The sequence below is a fragment of the Panthera pardus genome, unplaced genomic scaffold, assembly GCF_024362965.1.
Source record: "Panthera pardus isolate Hobbes unplaced genomic scaffold, ASM2436296v1 HiC_scaffold_8, whole genome shotgun sequence".
Lineage (NCBI taxonomy): Eukaryota > Metazoa > Chordata > Mammalia > Carnivora > Felidae > Panthera > Panthera pardus.
In genome coordinates, this window is record NW_026527013.1 from 602,409 (window position 1) to 618,108 (window position 15,700).

The following is a 15,700-nucleotide window of genomic DNA, read 5'->3' on the forward strand; positions in this document are numbered from 1 at the left end:
CCCTTCCAGTGAGGCTGGGCCACCCGACCGCTTTCCCTCCCTGCCCATCACGCGACCAGCTCAGGCCCTGGGGGGATGCTCCGGCCATCTGGGCCCCACAGCGAGTAGCAGAGACTCAGCTGATCCCGCGGGCCTGGCTCTGTGACCTGGCATGTCTGAGGCTGTGAGGCAAAGTCCAACTCAGCAAGCACCTCCAGGCTGGGGGCCAGTCCTGTCCCCCTGCAGCCAGAGCAGGTTTGCAGAAGGGGCTCTGGGGGAGTCAGGGCCAAGCTGAGCCAGGAAGTGGTAAGGACACACAGCATCCCCACTGAGAATGTTCTTGTTCTCGAATGCAGGCAGACCCAGCCGGGAACATGCCTGCCATAAGAGCCGACAACAGATATACAGGATTTCCCACACGATTTCCATCTGCCCCGTGGACTGTGGCCTAGGCTCCCCGGCACCCCCCCCCCCCCCCCGCACCACTGCTCCTGGCTGAGCCCGGACCCTAGGCCGGCCCCTGTGCTCCTCAGTCAGGCAGTGGCTGAGGACATTAATCACCGAGGGGGGCAGGAAGGGGAGGCAGCTGCCACTCCCGGCCAAGCCCTGGATGAAGAAATCCTCGGGACTTCCAGTAATCACTGTCCACACACGGGCAGCTTATGCAATCCCTCAGGGGGTGGGGAGGGGTTGCCTTCACCCCAAGCTCCTGGCCAGAGAAGGGGCCCGTGGGGCCAAGCTCCAGCCAGCTCCAAGCCTTGGTGCTGCCCTGCTCGCCTCCACTGGTCTGGGCGAGCCACGGGCTCACACCTGCCGGGAAGACGGCGCCTCCCCCTGCCTCGGTGGCCCTGGCCTGCTCCGGCCGTGCCCTCCAGGCTCCTGGCTGGGGACCTGGTGGGACACAGACATGGAAGCCGGGAGTGTGAAGTCCTGAGGTCTCGCTCCATAAACACACAGCTACCCGGTGATTTGGGGTCTCAGCCCTTCCTTTTAAAGATTTCGGGCTCAGGCAGATGTGGTCAGACCCAGCTCAGCCTTCCAACAACTGGATTGTTATTTGACAACTCAGGGACACCTCAGCTCCTCTGAGCCCCGGTTTTGCTCAACAGGAGAACTGAGTTGTTTGGAGGTACACGGGCAAGGCTGGTCAGGCACTCGGCAGAGCCCAAGGCCCCGGCAATCCAGGGACCAGTTAGATGACCACTGGTTTCACTGAGGCCCCAGGAAATCTCCTGGATTTGGGGGATACCCCTCGAGGGGGCTCTGCCCCCAGCACCTGGGACAGAAGGCAGGCAGGAATGACCTCAATTCAACAGAGGAAACATAGAGCTGACCACAGGCATTGGCCAGCATCCCCTCAGCCCTGGGGTTCGCCCGCCCGCCCCTTCTCTGCAGCAGGTGCTCGAGATGTGTCCCCCACCTGAGGCCATCTGTTAAACCCTGTCCATACCCCACGTGTCCCGGAGTGAAGCTGAACCCCTCCCACGAACAGGTGCTTCCAGGCTCTGCAGCCACTGAGCCCTGGGCCGCCCCTTTAGAAAAGCACCATCCAGAGGCCACAGGCCAAGGAGCACGGTGGTGCTGTGGGCAGCTTCCCAGGAACCCGAGAAGAAACGAAAATACTTATCCACATGAAACCTATACACACACGTTCACAGCAGCGTGAGTCACAACGGTGTGAGGATGGCAGAACCCAATGTCCGTAAACCGGTGAGTGGATAAACACAATGTGCCCACCGCGCACGCGCACGCCCCTCAGGTGCATCTACCGCGCACGCGCACATCCCTCACCCCGAGCAGGAGCGAGGCGCCCACCCCCGCCGCCCCGCGAACGGACCCTGAACGCATGACGCTCAGGGAGGAAACCCGACACCAGACGCCACACGGGGTGAGTCCACGTGTATGAAACGTCCAGAACAGGCCCATCCACGGACAGGAGCGGGGCCCGTGGGGCCGCGGGAGGAGTGGGGGTGATGGCTGGGGGCGGGGTTCGGGAATTAGGTGGCGGGGATGTTCGTACATTGTATAGTGGAAAACGCTGAATTGTACACGTTGAAAGACCCAGTTTTACACTATGAATTTCACACTGTGCCCACCACCACCCCGGGCCCCCAGAGGCCACCCTACAGTGCCCCCTTCCTCCAAACCCCCGGGGGCCAGTGTTACCTGTCACCGCTGCGGCACCTCCACAGCCTCAGGCTTCCTGTTCCCCCATCCCCCCAAAGCCCTGGGGCAGCCCCCAAACAGCCCTCCTTCTGTTCCCTCAGACTCCAGCTGTCCTGACCCCCCGATTTCTGGCCTCTGCCGACCTCCCCTACCTCCTGCCCTTTGAACCCTGCCCTAAGCCCCGGACCCCAGAGCACCAACGCGCTGCATGCCTGGGACTTTCCAGCTGCCCCAGGACCAGCCCCGCGAGTACCAGGTGGGGTCTTGGGGCACGAGGGGAGGTAACAAAGGCTGGCCCGCTGGGTCAGAGCTCAGCACCCATGTGGTGGGCCCGGCGTGTATTTTTAGAACATCCCGTGACAGGTGAAGCGTGGGTGCTCACAGAGGCCTACGCTTCACAATCGTGGTTTGTGTTCAGACAATTTCCTTTTGAGATCAGGTTTTCGAATGAGTCATTGTGAAAGAAAAAGATCAAGGAATCAGTGGCCCAGACAGGACAACGGGGCAGCGCAGCATGGAGGGAGGCCAAGGCCTGGAAGAGCCCGTCTTTCTCATACGCCCCGGCCGGCAGGCACCTGAGGGCACCCAGCCTCTCTGCCAACCCCCTCAGCCCTGTGGGCCTGCCCCCCAGACGCTGTGAGCAGGCTGTCCCGACCCTGATGGCTGCCCAGACTGCCTGCCCGCTCCCACTTGTTACCTTGTCTGGACCCCGCCAGGCCAGGACGACGTCGTCCCCCGCCCCGGGAACTGTGTCTCTGGGCAGCAGGGACTGGCTGGCCTCCCACAGGGCACAAGACGGTGGCCTCTCTGGCCGTCCTTCCACCTGGCTCTGAGTGAAGATCCAGGGATACCAGCAGGGGTCAGGTGGGGGAGGGAGGGTGGGGGGACGGGGGCCCAACAGAGGCTGGCCAGGGCTCTGTGAGGCTCGGCTCTCCGGGCAGAGGCCCTGGTAAAATCCAGAGGCCTGATGAGACCCCAACTTGGCCAACCAGGACCGTCTGGGGAGGGTCTGTCTGTGGACTCCACACCGAGCGACGGGTGGGGAGCCGCGGGTCAGAGCCGGCCTGGGGCTGTCCCAGTGGGGGTGCCCGGGAAGGGACACGGGCAGGGGCATCCAGAGAACTCCTCTGCTCCCAGACAGAGGGGCCCAGCCAAGATGAGCTGTGCAGGTGTCAGAAGGAGGCAGGCAGCCGGGCAGGGTTCCACGTGGAGGGGAGACCCCACGGCCTGTGCTGGGGGCCCCAGTCCAGAGCAGAGATCCTACCTGGGCTCCAGGCATAGCTCAGCTCTCCCAGACCCTCCGAGGGAGCGCACCCCCCAAATAGTGGCCTTCATGGGTGCTCTGGGCCCAAGGACGAAAAGGAAGGGGAGGGAGGGGCTAGGGTCCCCAGGGAAGACGTTGTGGGGGCTCCTGCCTCCCTCATCTGCTGAGGCCAGAGTGGCAGGCAAACAGTAAAGGGGGCGGGGGCCGGACAGGGTGCCAGCAATGGGGCAGGAGAGGTGCGGGCCACGGCCATTCCCTAAATTCACATCCACTGGGAACCTGTGAACGGGGCCTCGCCTGGAAATAGGGTTTTAGTTGATGCAATCAGCAAAGATGGGGTCCTACTGGGGTAGAGTGGGCCTACTGCAAAGACTGGTACCCCTATACGAGGGAGATTCAAACACAGACACAGAGGAGATGGCCATGTGACCTTGGGTCACAGCCCAGGCCCTGCCACACCTTGACCTCAGACCTCTGGGCTCCAGGACTGGAAGAGAACAAAGCTCCGTGGTTTAAGCGGCCCACTGTGTGGTCAGTTGGCAAGGCCACCCCAGGACACTCTGACCAGAGGGGAAAGCAAACCCCAGCTGGAGCCACCCCAACCCTCAGTCCGAGTCTCTGTGACCCCGGGAGCACTGCCGACCAGGAGCTCTGGGCGAGGCTGGCGGCAAGCACGTGACCTCGGATCTCTAGAGTTCCCAGGAGGCATCCGGAACGCAACAGCTCTGAGATGCCGAAGACAGGGCAGGAGCCCCGGCGCCCGGTGCCCAGGTCAGGCAGGGCAGGAAGGGGGAGCCCCTGCATCTGAGACAAGGACAAGGTGGGCTGGCCCAGAATCCCCATTTGAGAGCACAGCTGTCCAGGGGTTCAATTTCCAGTTCTGTTCTCAACGGGCCCCCAGAGGCCCATCCAGACCCCATTCCCCAGGGGCCACATCTCAACCGAGGGGCTCCCGCGAATGTCCGGTCCCGCCGTCCTGCGGGGACGTGAGGCCCGGCGCCCCCGCACACCTTCGCCTGGGGGGCCGAGCTCTGGCTAGCACGGGCGGCGGCCACACCGGGCTGGACGGGGAGCCCGGACGCCCCGGCCCTGGCCTGCGTGGTCAGCACGCGGCTCGGTGCGAGGCCGGGAAGTGGACAGAAAGTGCAGATGGCTCCGGCAGGAGGGACACCACAGGCCCGTGACCCCCACCTGGCGCCCAGGAGCGACAGCAGCACGCAGGGCCCCGCTCGCCACCTGGGGTCGGTGGGGGGGGCCAGGCGGGGGCGACAGACCCGGCCCGGGGGAGCACTCGGCATCGTGTCAGTGTTCTCTCGCTCGCCCGGGCAAGGGCCAGCCAGGAGGGCGAGAAACTGCATCCGGGGAAGCGGCACCAACCCCAGATGGACGGGACGACGCCCTGTGAGGCACGGAGAGCCTGGAGCCGAGCTCTGGGGGAGCCTCGGGGTTGCCTGCGGCAATCCGTCCGCCTCTCCGGGCAGCGCCTCTGCCGGCCGTGTGCCCACGGACCCCAGCCCGTGGGTCCAGGGTAGCCTGGCCAAGTCAGCAGCAGCGCCTGTGACGGCCCACGAAGGTCAGGGTGGAAGGACAGCCCCGCGGCGGGGCGGGCGCTTTATAAAGCAGCCTGTGACAGACGCCGGGTTGACGGCAGCCCCGGGGAGGCCAGCGAGGGTGCTCTGCCAGCCCCACGGGCACAGCTTTGGGGGCACACAGCCCTGCGCAACCCATCCAAGGGCCCGGAGGGGAATGGGGACCGGAACAGGGAGCCTCCTCGGTCATGGCTGAGGACGCTGGAGTCTGGGTCTCGGGAGGGGCCCCCCGAGCCCGAGGGGGCTCACTTCCGGGTGTGGTCCAGTGGTTTCCCACGGTGCTGCACCGACCCACCTGCCCACGGGCGGGGACCGCTGTTGCCGGCCAGCCCGCTCCCGCCACCGGGAGCGGCGCTCCCAGCCCGCCGCTTAAGGGTGCTAGGCCTTCAAACCTCTGTCCCCGACACCAACACCTCCTACAGGCGCTGAGCACCCCCCACGTGGCTTCTTCTGGGAAGTGCCTCTTCAGGTCTGCGCCTGCTCGCGGTTTTTAAGAGGCATCGTGCACACTGAGCTTGTGGTCTCCTCTGACACCCACGTCTTCTTCCCGCGAGCAGGTTTTAGGGCCAAAGCCCACCGGCCCGACGTCCCGGTTCCTTGACAGCGACGTGCCCCGCGCGGTCTGTCCGTGCGGAGGGTGGTCTGTCTGTCCCGGTGCTTGCTGTCACCCCTGCTAGTGTCGGGCTTGCTTCAGGCCGGCTGGCGTGCCAGGTGTCTCCTGAGCCCCCAGGGAACCCTGAGCAGGACAGGGCTACTGCTGCCCACACGGGGTCACGCCGGTCCCAGGTGTGCGGCCTGTCCCGTCCACACCCTCCTCAGGCTCCCGAGGGCCAGCCTGGTGCAAGACCATCGCCAGGGACCTTCACCCAAACCCAAAGAGCAAATGGTGTCCCGTGAGAGGGGGAGGGCTCCTCCGGGCTCGGGCCGGTCCCGGGGACGGCGGTGGCGCCACGCGGTCTCACACGCCCCGTCCCGAGCAAACGCCGGCACCGGGCCGTGCCCGCCTCTGGGAAGAGGGCAGAGGCCCCCAAATCGCAGCAGCAGGAACCCCAAGCTCTGGGCGTCACGAGGCCCGGGCTCCGTGCTGGGTCCCTCTCGCGGGCAGACACAGCGTCCGCAGGACACAGGCCCGCGTCCCTGTCGCCGGCAGCAGCACACGGAAGCCTCCCTCAAGTTCGAGCCTCTCACTCCCCTTCAGCCTCCAGTGAGAAGGTTTTCTGCCTTTTGGGGGGGGGAGGGGCAGAGACAGAGGGAGAGAGAGAATCCCAAGCAGGCTCCACTGTCAGCACAGAGCCCAACACAAGGCTCAAACCCACGAACCGTGAGATCGTGGCCTGAGCCGAAGCCGAGACTCGGGTGCTTAACCGAGTGAGCCAGCCAGGCGCCCCTAAAGGTGCTCTGCTTCTGAGGACCTCGGGAGAATGCTGGGTCCCTGGGGAATCCAGGGTCACCCCCACCTCAGGGGCCTCGAGGGACCCGGTCTCTGGGACTATTACTGAGCCAACCACACAAGTCGAGTAGAGCATAGCTCATAACGGACCAGTGGGCAGCCAGGCTGGCCCAGTGTCCCCCATAATAACAGTCTGTGGAGAACAGAAGCCCCCCGCAACCCCTTCTCTGGGAAGCCTCCCAGAGTCCTCAGAGGAGCCGGGTGGGGGGGCGGGGGGCGGCGGGGACAGCACAGCCTACACTATGCAGGAATGTGGCCCGGGGCTTCCAGATGGGCTGGTTCTTTGAGAGACGCGGCAGACCCAGATTTGGGGGTGGCAGCCCCTGATTTCTCAAAGTTGGCAATCCAGCCGTCATGTCACACCCTCCTTATGTGGGGTGACTTCCTGCAGGTTCCCACAGTGCTGGGGGTGGGACCACCCAGTCCCCCTGTGACAATGCAGAACCCCTCTGCAAGGCTGTCCCTGATGGTCCCCGACACCGACCCGGGGCTCATTCGCCCCTGTCCTGACGGTCCCCGAGATGGACCCGGGGGCTCATTCGCCCCTGTCCCTGACAGTCCCCGGCACGGACCCAGGGGCTCATTCACTCTGAGCCCCGCCCTCAGGTGGCCGAGCACCTACAGGGCCAGGATCCAATCCTGGATACGCCCCCGGGCAGCTCACACATGCCTGAACGATGCCAGGAGAGGCTCCGATGCCTTGGGCCACAAGTGCCAAGCTCGGAACCACCCTGGGACTAGGCGGGGGCGTGGGGGGGGGGTGGCTACACCCCCACCTCATAGCTTTCAGGGCAAGTGGCCGAGGAGGACCTTCCAGAAACGCTGCTGAGCTCTGGCCCTGTGCAGACCATGCGCGAACCCAGACACAGATTCGATGCCCACGGCACCCCAGCGGGAGACAAGAGTTTGAGCAGGTCAACGGGTCCACCCTCCCACGTCCACACCTGCCACTCACACGTGCAGCTGTCGGGGGGGGGGGGGGGGGCAGCCTTTCCTGAAGGTACCTTATGTAACGTACCTTACAACGTGCAGAGGAAGACGCCACTCCTGGCACCCCCAGGCCACCCCGAGGGCAGGGATTTCTGCCCCACCTGGTGAGTCAGTGCCATAAAGGTTTACTGCTCTCTGCAGACCCACTCCCTTCCTCCTGCCATCCCCATATCCTGTGTCAGTGGCCTCTGACCCTCTGGGTTGTGACTGCAAGGAAATGAAGGTGACCTGCCTCCAGAGTGCGGCACAGGTCGCTTTTGAAATGCAGCAGGCCTTGGAGCAAAGGAGACAGAGGCCAGTCCCAATGGGGAGTCTGGGTGTCTGCTCTCAGTGCCACCAGACCTGGTGACTCCCTTGCCATGGGGCTCTAGGGACAGGAGTCCCAGGGAAGGGCCAGCAGGTACCTGGTTCCACAGGGGCACCTGAGACGCACACAGACCACGAGCCCCCAGGGACAGACTAAAGCCCAAATCTGCCATCACACAGCAGGGGCCACACAAACTCCTTCCCCCCTCCCCCCCCCCACAGGACAGGTGCTTTGTGGGCCTCCCTGGGCCATGTCCCCGCCCACCATGCTGAGGACCACACAGCTGGAGGGCACCCCCTGCAGATGGCCCAGGAGGAGTCCACAGATGACTTTAGACGGGACCAACTCCCTGGGGTCACTAGGCTCCCCACTGTCACCTGGCCTCCCGGCAGGGAGGTCCCCGGGCAATCAGGGCCGTCGAAGGACAGCCAGGACAGTGCAGTCGAGCACCCCTTCCCCTATCTCCCACAGGCCCCAGGCTTTATGGGGGAGCTCCCCCGGGGCCTCCCGCCCAAGGCACCCTACATCAGAAGTCCAAACACCCCCAGGACTTCTTACGTGATGCGCACTGCACACCACGTCCATCTGCACGTCCCAGACAGTGCTGGGGTTCAGGGGCGGCTCCCCCCCTTCATACAGTGAGGAGATGTCTCTTCCCGTCTTCCTCGTGGGGCTGGAAGGGGCCCGCTCCGCGACACCCGCTCACCCCCAGGCCACAGCACATGGGCATCTGACCAAAGACAGGCCTTGCTGTTTTGTTCTGTGAAGGCACAGTTCACAAACCATATACTTCACATATTTACAATATACAATTCAGTGGTTTTCAGTACGTTCACAGAGTTGTGCAACCATCACCTCTATCGAGTGCCAGAACATTCCATCAGCCAAAGGAAACCCTGTCCCCCTCACCCCCACCTCCTCCCCAGCCCCCGGCCCCTACGAGCCCCTTCCTGTCCCTGGATGAGCCTGCTCTGGACGTTTCACACACATGGACTCACACCCCGTGTGGCCTCTTGTGTCGGGTTCCCTCCCTGAGCGTCGCATGTTCAGGGTCCGTCCGCGGGGCGATACATAAACAAATGACAAGCCTTATCTCTGCCTCCCCTCGGGGCCTGGCAAGACCGAGCAGCAGGTGACAGAGCCTGAGCATCAGAAATCACGTTCTCAGCCCTCGCCTGAGTCACCCGCCTGGCAGAAAGGGAAGCAGGGGACCTGCGGGCCAGCTGTCCCCAATGGCAAGAAGATGAAGGAAATTTGCACAGCAGGAGCGGGGGAAAGGGCCGCTCCAAGGGACCCCACTCAGGGGAGAGGGGACCCACACTCGCGAGGCACGTCATGGACACCAGGACTCGGGCCTGCACTTGGGCACGGGCAGAGCCGGGCGGACGGCAGGTGAGCAGGAGTAAGGCCAGGCCTGGGATGGTCCGGGTGACCGTGCCTTCTGGCTGCCCCGGGAGGCCTGCTACACCCTGGCTGTGACACTCCAAGCCTGCCACTGACAAATCCCACGAACGTGACGCACGCTCTCTCACGTACATACAAAACACACACGCGTGCAGGCAGACGCACGCGGCACTGAGAGCACACTCACGTGGGCACAGGTACACAACTGGGCACGCAGGAGAGGCACGCACGGGTCACAGGACACATGCTGCACACACTCCCAGCACCCTCACAGGTGGGCGCGCACACGCACACGCCACACCCAACACACACGTGCACACCCTGGACGCTGCTGGCACCTTGGAGGGTGCCCCCCACTCTGCACATCAGCCTCACGGTGTTTGTACTTGAGGTTACGTTCCCCACCAGCAGAGGAACAAGCAGGTCCCCACCCCCACCCGCGGCCATAAAGGCCTGTTACCCAGAGGAGACCATCCTGGGAGGGAGGTGGCCTCTGGGGACTGGACACAGTTGCCTCTTTATTCCCGGCCGAACTCACTCGGTCAGCGTTTCCGGCCCGGCCCCTGCTGAGGGGCCTCAGGGACTTTGCTAGAACTGAGCTGGGCCAGCCTCAGCTGGTCTCGCCCCAGTGGGGGCCAGGCCTGCGGGGCCCGGGAATCCAGCCTCGGTGTCCCCCCAGATCAGGGCAGTGACTGGTCCAAGGTCACGCGGCTGGAGAACACTGGCTCTGGGCTGCTGCCTGCACACTAGTGGCTGGCCCCACCCCACTCAGTCTCCAAGGGACCTAGCCCCCTGCTGCACTCAGTCCCACAGGCTCTCCTGGAAATCTGGTCCCCCCACCCGTCTTCTAAGACTCGTGTACACATACACACACACACACACACACACACACACACACACACACACACACACACACCAGGCAGATGCTGGCTCCGGGCAGGTGTGAATAGGTGTCTGCTCAGATACTCAGAGCTAATCAAAAGCGCCCTCCCCCGTCTGAAATCACAGAACGCCTTCCCCTCAGTCCCCACAGCGGCTTGTCCCTGGGCGGGCGCGGTCTTGCATCTGCCAGGCTGCTTGGGGGCCTTCTGCATACCTGCCGGCACCTTCCCGACCAGGTGAGACCCTGGGGCCATTCACCTATCCTGCCTTCTCTGGCCCACCCACCCAGTGGCCCAGACTTCATATTCAGCATTCTCTATGAAGCCTCTGGAAATGGATGTCCTAAGAGGACCGTGGCCCTAAGCACACAGCTCTGGGCTGCACTCACCCACCTCTGGGGCCTCCCCTGGGAAAATCCAGGGTGCTTGGAAAGAAAGAACACAGACAGGCTGCCCAGTGGGCCCTGGTCTCAGCGTCCAAGAAAGGAGCACCCAGCGGCTGTGCTCACAAGGGTCCACGACTGCACAGCGCCCCCCACAGCCAGGCAGGGAGGGAAAAGAGAGGCACAGGGTCAGGTCCAGCCCCGGAGGAAGGGCCAGGCCTCACATCCCAACCCGGACTGGCCTCAGACAGTCTCTGGAGTACGGTGCCTTTGACAGGTGGCCATCTGTCCTCCCTGCAGGGTCTGCAGTCCTCGGGGCCCGAGCCCCATCTTCCTTCAGCCTTTCCTAAGCGTCTACGGGGAAGATCCAAAGATCCGCCGTGCCCGGCGGCAGGTAAGCAGGCTCCCAGCTGACGCCTGTCCTATACCAGCCCCCCTAGCCATGCCATGAAACACTCACTACCCCCCAAACTGCCAGATGAAGCTTCACCTTGGTCGGCTTCCAGGCCAGGCACCCTCCTGTGTGGGGTGCAAACACATGGCGCCAAGCCAGCGCGGCCAGGCAGCGGCCAGGCAGGACCGATGTCCGTGCTGGGAAGCAGAAGCCAGGGGTGCCCCAGACACACATCTTACAGACTCAGATTTTCTTCCCCTTCAGACCATTAACCACATTATTCAGGGAGCCACCGCCTCCCAGGAGCTCCTCCGTGGCTGTCCACACCCCTACTCCCTGACTCTGGGTCCCCCAGCCTCCTGCTCCAGGGACCTGGGTGCTGGGGAGCAGCCCGGCATGGGCAGGACCCACCGCGGGCATCCCCTTCCGCACCCGCCCACCTCCAGCTCTCTGCCCACCTCCTCCCGTCCTCCTGTCCTTGGAGGCCAGGTTCCGATGCCAGCAGAGGCAAGACTCCCACCCAACACTCCGGGCGCAGTCAGCCGACCCCAGGAAGGCCCCCATCCCAACATCCCAAGGCCGTGGGCAACAGGAGTGTCTGGACAGAGCCGCTAGGAAAGCAGGAGAGGGCAGGAAGCGCCAAGGAGCCCGGGGTCATGGGTCACCAACATAGGAGAGGTCAGGAGGCACCCAGGGAGGAAGGGGCTGGGGTCGCGGAGGCCGGGGCGGGGGGGGGGGGGGGGGGGGGTCACAAAAAGGGGCAGTCAGGGAATGACGGAGAAGCGGTTGTGAAGGGGGTGGTCACACAGTGCTGGAGGGTCGCCGAGAAGTGCAGGGTCAAAGGTCACCGAAGAAGTAAAGTTTGGGGATCACTAAAGAGCGCGGGATGGGGGTCCCGGTAGGGAGGGGTAAGGGAATCACTAATGGGTGGGGACGGGGGTACCGAAGAGGGAGGGAAGTAAAGGTTGGTGTGTCGCCGCGGAGGATGGGGTCAAGGTTCACGCGGAGGCGGGTCGGGAAGGGGGGTCACACAGCAGCACAGAGTCGGGGGTCGCGGAGCAGGGCGACTTCAGGGCTCACAGCTGAGCGCGCACGGGGCTTACGGCGGAGGGCGGGGTCGGGGGGGGTCGCTTAGGAGGGCGGGGTCAAGGCTCGAGGCAGAGGGCGGGGTCGGGGGGGGGGGGTCGCCGAGGAGGGCGGGGACAGGCCGCCGCGCTCCCTCCGCCCGCGGCCCCGGAACCCCGGAACCCCCGGCCCAGGACGCAGGCGGCCGCGGGGCGGAGGGGGGGGGGGGAGGGGGGGGAAAGGCCGGGGCCCGAGCGGGCCGGGGAGCGCGGCTCGGGCTGGGCGGGGTCGGCGGAGTCGGAGCGAGGGTCGGGCCAGACGCGCCTCACCTCCGTCCTGGGTCCGGCCGGGCGCGGAGCCCGCGGCGCCTCCGTCTCTCCGAGCTTCGCCTCAGCCGCGCTCACTTCCGGGTTTCGGGCGCCATCTTGGGGGCCCCGCTCACTTCCGGTCATGCCGCGGGGCGGAGCCTCTAGTGGGCGGGCGGGTGGGCGTGGTCGTGGGCGGGGCCCCAGGGGGCCCTGCAGGGTTAGGACTCAGTGGGCCACGGGTTCCAATCCCACCCACTCCTGTTTATGTTGGGACCCCGGCTCCTGGCTTACTCGCGAGCCTCAGTTTCCTCCTATGCAAACATGGAGATCAAATTGAATCACTCCCACCTCCGGGCCCTTTCCATCCCTGCAGTCTCACACCTGAGCTTTAAGCCACTGGGGCTCTCTCGTATAATCCGGATGTTAGCTCTAAAGCCCCCTCCTCACATACTCCCTAAAAACCATCTGACTCGGCCCTACCCCCACCCAGTCCTGCGCTCTCCCTTAATTGCCTCCCCACCAATAGTTGTCTGCCCATTAGTCTGTCTCCACCCCAGGAGGAGTCTTGGGACCTATCGGAAGCCCCAGCGTGGAGCCCAGTAGTGGTGGGGTCTGACGAGTCCCAAGAGAGAGGCCCTGGGATCTGGGTTGCTCCCCAGCTGGCTCCCTCCCCGTTAGGGCTCCCAGGGGCCTGATGCAAACGAGGCCAGATTTGCCGCACTGCCAGGAAGAGGGTGGGACTTTGGCACAGACTGTAGATTTCCTGTGACTTGACCCCACTGGACCCACTGTGGGCTGGGCCAGGCTGGTTCAGGCAGATCCAGTCTGGGAGGCACCACCCCTTCCCTAGCTGAGTTGTCAGTAATGAAAGCCCCACCTCGCCACCAGCCAGAGGCCTCCTGTGCCCATTCCAGCCCCCTGAAATTAGAGGGTACCTCCCCATGTGCTTGTTTACTTATTAAGTAAACCCTTACGGATTCCAGTCTCTGCCTGGTCTCGAGCTGAACAAAGCTGGGGCTCCAGAGGACTCAGTTCCCAGGCCTGCCCTCAGGAAGCTCCCAATCTAGGGGGAATGGAGGCTGGACCAGACACTCCCATCTGCAAGACTGGGCCTGGGGCCCAGGGAGGGCTGAAGTCTCTGCCTAACACGTTATGGAGGAAGGGGTATTGAAGCTGGGGCTTTGAAGTTCAAGTAGGAGGTTGCCAGATAGACAAGAGTAGGAAGGGCAGTCCAGGCAAATGAAAGCTGTTCACAGACTTGTAAGGGTCTGTTTAAAACCCGTTTGACCTACAAAAATCCAGGTCAGAGTCCACCTGTAGCCAAGCCTACAAGGAAGCAGGGGAAACTGAGGTCGAGAGAGGAGAAATGATTTATTCAGAGTGAGCTTTGCTTCGGTATGTGTAGTTTTTGGCAATTTGGGTTGTAGCCTTGACTTTGAAACTATTTTTCATAGCTAATGAAGATAAGTCCTATTGAGCAACCGACAGTTAAAATTCAAAAGCACAAATAAGCTGACATGAGGGGATAGATGGCCTTCCGGTTGTGTTTTCCCATTTCCTCCCACACAGGGCCAGCCACATAATCTGTCGAGCCCAGTGAGAAATGAAGACAGAGGGCCCCCCGTTCAAATAGTGAGGATTTCAATATGGCGACAGCAGAGCATTAAACAGAGTACGGGTCCCCCTGAACACGGAGCCGGGGCAAAGCCCTGAGTCACACGCCCACAGAGCCGGCCCTGTTCCCACCATGACCTTCCGAGGTCAGGACCGCTATTACCTGTGTGTTGCTGGCGGGTAAACGGCAGCGCAGAACCGTCCAGTAGCCGGCGCAGGGTCACGGAGCGCAGGGAGGCATGGACTTGACCTCTGCCACGTCCACCTCGGGAAACCACAAGGTTTCTATGGGTAATTTTGCCTGAAATGGGGGCAGTTTGCCCAGGCCGGGGTGGGTCCAGCCATCTCAGCATGGAGTAATCTGCCAAGTCTGGGGATGTCTAGGGAATTAGTCAGATTTGGGGATTTCCAGGGAATTGCAAGAGGCAGCCCGGGAGAGCGGAAGGCACACGGCTCTGCAGGGCAGCGGCTTTGGCGGTGTGCTGTGTGACCCTCGGAAAGTTACTTAATGTCTCTGTGCCTCCATTTCCCCACCTGTAAATTTGAGGTGGGGACCTTCTAGGTTATTAAGATAGCAAAATGAACAGTTTCTTGTGTTTGGGTATTATGAATGTTTCCAGATGCACTTCTGGATCTTTCCTCACAAAAGTCCACAGAGCCACCTAAATGAGCGTTCTATGAGATAATAATGATGATGAAGCCTGAGGTTGGAGGTCTGGAGAGGAGGGATTTTTTTGTTGTTGTTGTTTAATGGTGATAAAAGGCTGGGATGGGGGCCCTGGGCAGCCCCAGCTTTCATGGCTCAGGCTGCAGAAGCTGTCACATTCAGAGGGTGGGAACACGCCCGGCTCTCATCAGATGTGCCCAAGGTCCCCTCCTCCGGTGGGGAAAAGGCTCACAGAAGACCAGAGGTCTGTCCGGTGAGGGTCTGTTTTTGGTCCAAGAGCCTTCCCCAAGCCCTCCCTCTGTCCCAGTCCCATGCAGGGACCCCCTACATATCCCCCCAGACATTTCAACCAGGCTTGAGGAAGTAGGCCACCATATAAAATACAGAACACTCAGTTAAATTTGAATTCCACGTACGTGAAGAAGAATTTCTCATGTTTAAGTATGTCCCGCGCAGTGTCTGGGATATACTTATGCAAAAGAAAGCAGCCTCCGGCGAAACCGGGAGTCCTGTTTCTATTGGTGAGATTGGGCAGCCCGGTGTGGGGAGACCACAGCAGAAATGGCGTCCCAGAGCCAGGCCAGGGGCCCCTCTGAACCTCAGTGTTCTCACCTGCCAAATGGGCACGGCCCTGGGACTGACCCACCTTCCGCACAGGCGTGCTCACAGAGTGCGACAACTCTTGCCCTTTCAATTGTTTCAAACAGCAGAAAAGTCAGACCTCAACGTCAGGTCCCCCGGGGGGGTTCCCTGTGGGTCCATGGGGAGCTTCTTGGGCTACCCCTCAGTTTCCCTCCTGGGGAGGACTCCAGCGTGCAGACTGGGAGACTGAGGCAGGCGGAGGGCTCACCCAGGGAGCGGAGACCCCCACCCCGGACCTGGGCAGGTGAGGTGGGGCAGGTGGGTCGGCCTGGCCCTGCCCAGGGGGTGGGGGCGGGGCCGGGGTGCTTCCTGTTTCTCCACATTCTGGAAAGCCCCAGCGTTCCCCAGCAGTGGGAGCACCTCCCTGCCCGCCTCCTGGCGCTGGGTCCCTCACCACACTTCTCCTTTCTGCACCCACTTCCCCTGGCTGCCCCCCAGCCCCTGTGGCTCTGCTCCTGCCCCGCCTCCTGCCTCTCATCCCCCCCCCTCCTTTCCCCTCCCTCCTACCGCGCCCCTCTTTGCCCTCCCTCTCCAGCCCTCCCTGTGGTGTAGAAGGGGAAACTGAGGCAGGAGCAACCAGCCGGCCCACGTCGCACC

At 63.0% G+C, this 15,700-nt stretch overlaps 1 protein-coding gene across 3 annotated transcripts in view; it reads right to left on the reverse strand.

Annotated features, from left to right (window-relative positions):
* Positions 1-14,078, reverse strand: part of SBNO2 (strawberry notch homolog 2) — a 50,442-nt gene extending 36,364 nt beyond the window's left edge. For 2 of the 3 annotated variants that reach the window (XM_053896787.1, XM_053896785.1), the window contains exon 1: positions 12,202-12,333. The gene's annotated coding sequence lies outside the window, so the exon portion shown is untranslated. Of the gene's footprint in view, positions 1-12,201; positions 12,334-13,957 lie in introns of those variants that run through there. The other variant, XM_053896786.1, reaches the window with a different exon arrangement.
* Positions 14,079-15,700: the final 1,622 nt, after the last annotated feature.